This window comes from Glycine max, chromosome 2 (assembly GCF_000004515.6).
Source record: "Glycine max cultivar Williams 82 chromosome 2, Glycine_max_v4.0, whole genome shotgun sequence".
Lineage (NCBI taxonomy): Eukaryota > Viridiplantae > Streptophyta > Magnoliopsida > Fabales > Fabaceae > Glycine > Glycine max.
In genome coordinates, this window is record NC_016089.4 from 10,501,864 (window position 1) to 10,507,163 (window position 5,300).

Consider the following 5,300-nt stretch of genomic DNA (forward strand, 5'->3'; position numbering starts at 1 on the left):
AGTCATAAACCCTAAGTACTACAACTAATTCATAAACCCTAATCCTTACTCATAAACCCTAACCCTAACTCATAAAACTAGCCCATAACCCCTCAACCTAAGTCATAAACCCTACGTCCTAAAACTGACTCATAAACCCTAAACCTAAGTAATAAACTCTACCCCTAACTCATAACCCTAATTGTAACTCATAAACCCTAAACCTAACTCATAACCCTAACCCATAACTCATAACCCCTAACCCAAACTCATAACTCTAACCCATAACTCCTAAACCCTAAACCTACTTTAATTTTTCATTAAAAAGTTGAAAATGGTGTTTGTCGTTAGTCAGTACCATTACTTATTTTCATTTGTCTACTTTAATTTTTCTTTACGACTTTATTTATTATTCTAGTTTGATGCGCAACATAAAAATAGTCATTATGGTGTCCGCGATGGTGATTCCATAACAAATAGTCATTGAAAACGAAATTTCATAACACATTCCATAACAAGTACTATGAGATACCATAAATTAAGTATGAAATTCAAATTACAAAGATACAACACAAATTTTAAATAGAGACATAAAAATCAGTCATTATGGTGTCCGTGATGGCGTGAGCCTGTGCCACATGGTCGATCCCACCTTCGGGCTTCACGATCAGGATTTCTTCTTGCCCGCTGTCGCCGCCCTTGTTGCTCAGCCTCAGCAGAAAACTCGTGACGCAAATCAACACCTAATAAATTACCTATATCAGGTATTGCTCCGGGTACATTCCATTGCGGAGCTAATGGGGCATTAGGTGTTGCCATTGGGGCATCATGTTGCTGCGAATGGGTCATGGTCGGCCATGAAAAATGAGGATGTGTTTCCGCAACACCACCATACGAATGTTCGCTTGCAGACATATCAGTATCATGACCTTCGAAAGGATACTGATACATCTGCGAAGGATACTGGGGAAATGTTGGTGGCGTGTAGTACATTCCATGGCCACGCTGCTCCATTTGTTGGGAAAAATCTTCCGCTTGAACAATCTCCCTTCGTCTATCAAAACCTCGAGTTTCCACACTGGACGGAAGCATGTGAAACTGTTGTGGCAGAAATCGACGCTCTAAAAAAATATAATCACAAAAATTGACAACAAAAATTTAACATAAAAAAAAATAATTTGACTTACAACAAATTAATTAAAATGTCACTAAATAACAAAATACATAAATTTGAACAACAAAATACTATACAAAATTTAAAATCTTTCAACTGAATAATATTAACATTCTAACAAAATTATAAATTAAATTACATAAAAAACATAAAATACTAACTAAATTACTAACTAAAATACTATACAAATAACAAAATCAAAAATTTAAATACATACATAAATTTAAATAAATTACCAATTTATTTTCCGATAAAACAAAGTTCAAAGCTAAAACAAATGTCACAAATCTTCTTGATTAATTTTAATATAAAAAATAAAACTCTCTTCAAACTTGTGTTTTCTTCGTTGAGTTATATTTAAAAGGAGAAAAGGATTTTAGACTTTTGGTAGAGTTATTCTAATTTTGCAGTTATCATTCACGTTTAACACTTAATATGAAGGGAACTTATAAATTTACTATTTTTTACCATATACGTCTACTGTTTATTCTTATTCATGCCTACTATTTATTAAATTTAATTATTTTCCAGTAAAAAAATATTTTAATTTCTGATATTGATAATTTTTTGTTACAAATCAAAATAAATTTAAATAAATTACCAATTTATTTTCCGATAAATAAAATTTAAATTAAATTACATATATTACAAGAAAAATTAAAAAAAATTAAAAAACTATATATATTATTAACAACGTAACATATATTCCAAGAAAAATTAAAAAAAATAAACTAAATAATATCAACATTCTAACTAAACCTAACAAACTATATATATAACATAAATAATATCATACAAATCTAAAAAATCTAAACCAAATAATAATAACATATCAATTAAAAAAATTTAAACAAATTCATATTAACAAATTAACTACAACTAATGTATGTATAACACAAATAATTTTATTATTTTAGGATACTACTTAAAATTTAAAATTATCACCTAAACTAAACAAACATACTATATATATATATTAACCAAAATCTACACAATATATAAAACAAATAATACCATACTAATTTATAAAATCTAAACAAAATAATATTATCAAAAACTAACCTAAAGCACAATTAATACTAACTTAACATATGTATATTAACCTAACTAATATTCTTAAAATAATATTTATAAATTAACTAAAACTAACCTAACATATATATATATAACACAGCTAATAATTTACAACTTACAAAAATCTAACCTAAATAACATTAATATCTCAACTAAAATTAATTTAACATATATGTATATAACATAAAAGTATATAGCAAACAAGATAAAAATAAATTAACTAACCTCAAATACGTACTAAGAAAAGCAACCAAAAGGTGTAGGCCAAAGAAGAACAAAAACTTCACCTACAACATATAAAAAATGTATCAATTAATATTAATATATCAATTATACTTAAACATATATATCACAAAAAAAAAAAAATGTTCAGTTAACAATATACTTACCAATAACACAGCCCTTGGCAACAAAATAATATGAGTTCAATGGAGGAAGCAAACAGCAAAGGGAGGAGAAGGAAGAAGCAATGCAATGAAGATTCAAAAACGAAGCAACTAATGGCCTCCTGCATTGCTTTATAGGGAAGAAAAAAAAATTGAACAAAGCAAATCGCCACCATGACTGGCGATTTCCTGCTGCGCTTGCAACCTGCACGGCTGCACCACAGCGTAGCTGCACCGCCTAGGCTACGATTGAGCACCCTGCAAAGCCAACCCGCTAGTTAAACTAGCGGTTTCCAAAACTATGCATAGACTCGCCAGCAGGGGTGGCGAGTTCAAGCTTCTATGGATTCACCAATGGTACTGGCGTTTTCCTTGCCACGTGGGAGATGCTCAGCAAACTCACCATTGCCAATGGCGGTTTGCTAAGAGTTCCATGCAGTTTACGTAAAAAATAACCCCCCTCGTAAAATTTTTGAAAACAACCCCATTTAGGAAAATATTTTATAAAAATACCCCCATCTGGGGAAATTTGCCCAAGTATGAAGCATCGTGTTTGAAATCAATGCAAACCCAACACATGGCAATTCTAATTATAATTAGCTAGCTTTCTCTTCCAGTACGGAAATATAATGGATAATTTTTGTTTTGACAGAAGAAATTTATTTTATATTATTTTTGAAAAAAATTATCCAATTATTTTTCAGTTAATTGAACATTAAAAATCAATGTTTCTAAAAAAATATATAAGATTGATTCAATAGTTAAGAAAAAAAAATGACACATTCAATTTTTTTCTTAACAAAATTTAATAAACTAACAATTAATATTTAATCATAAAAAATATTTCTCAAAAAATTATTATTAAAAGTAATCTCATATGCACTCATCCAACTATTCCCGTGCTTTTTTCACGTTTTATTCTTAGAAAAATGTTTCTTATTACTTTATAATTCTTAAGTCAAATTTTATTAAATGAAATTAAAATAATTACTCAAGTCAAATTCTTGTTGTATATTTATATAAATAACATTCATTTAGATTTAAAGAATTGACACAATGATATAAGATTTTATTACGTTTAAATGAGTAATAATTTATTTAATAGAAGAATTTGTATTTAATTAGTTTTTGACTAATAAATTAAGAGATATTCATGATATCTGACTTAGAAAAAACATTCATTTATAAATTAGGCACACACATGAATTTAAATTTTAGGATAAAAATAACATTCATTTGGACAAGAGGTTTAAGCTTTATTAGTACTAATAGGGTAAGAGAGTACCTCTCTAATTTTTTTTAAATGATAAATAAAAAACAAAAAAAAAAGTTAAATATTGTTAGTAAAAAAATTGATAAAATAAAAAAAATAGCAATATAAAAGTATTGGAAAATTACTGTAGGTTAGAAGAAAATTTTGAAAGTTTAAGAAATTATTTAAGGATAAAACTATCCAATGAAATGTGAAGATCAAATGGGTTATTCCTTTTTTGTTTAGTAGTTGAGGTATTTCCTTTATTATTAGTATGGATGAAAAATATATATTTAATTTAATTTTTTATGAATAAAGAAAATTAAATTTAATATGATAGTTGGCAGTTGACAAAAGGCATTCCTCCTGAAAGAATTTTCCGTGAATCTTCACCTTGACTGGACCATTCAAGTTTCCGCTGTTTTTGTTTAGCATGCACAAGGGATGATCGTATTTTATCTTAATCTTTTCATTTATCGTGTGTTCAATGGAAAATTGATAGAATATTCTTTCTTTTCCTTTTAGAATGAAAACAACGGTACCTACATAAACCATAGCATTTTTTGTACATATATATGAATTATTGAGCCTGTCATATAATTTGAATAACTTATGAGAATGAAGTCTATATTAGTTGATTTTTTTTTTTACTTACATTTAAGACTTTGATTATTTATGGATAGTCATTCAAAGCTTAATTATTGTTCACAACTTATTAATACCTATGGATATTATATTGTATCAAATACATTGCTCCTGTAAGTATCATCTATCCATGCATATAATAATAAAAGACCAAAAAACAACTAGCACCATCACTACATAGTAAGAAAAGAAGAAAAAAATCATATCACTTCATTTGATTCATTTTCGTCTTGTTAGGGTGTAAATAATTTAACTTATAAGTCGTTTTTTTAATAATAAAACTTTAAATACATCTCATAGTCATGCATGAACATATATTTATATAATTAAAATCACTTATCTCCAGTCATATAGCTTAAAATGTAGAATTAGGAGTGTATTTAGATAGAAAATTTTAATTGAGGAAAGTAATTTATTAGAAAATTTAAATTTTTTTAATTTAAAATTTATTATTTGGATTTTTTTATGAAGAATTTAAAATTTTAAAATTTTAAAACGGAATTTTAAACAACTAAAAATATGAAATTTTAATTTTCTTTTAAAATGTGAGAAATTGAAATTCTCTTCTTGATAGAAGAAAAACCTTTCAAAATATTCGTGTATTTCTTTTATAACATTCATCCTCTCTTCCACCACCTGAAAGTTCCCCAAATCTCATTTTCGAACTCGCAACTCTTCCCTCACGCTAATGATTTTCTTCTTCAAGAAACACCGTTTGAGCTTGTGGAGCTTCGATCGAGTGCGGGCGTAGGGGGACACGTAGAACTACACCTGCTAGTCAGGGGAGCAT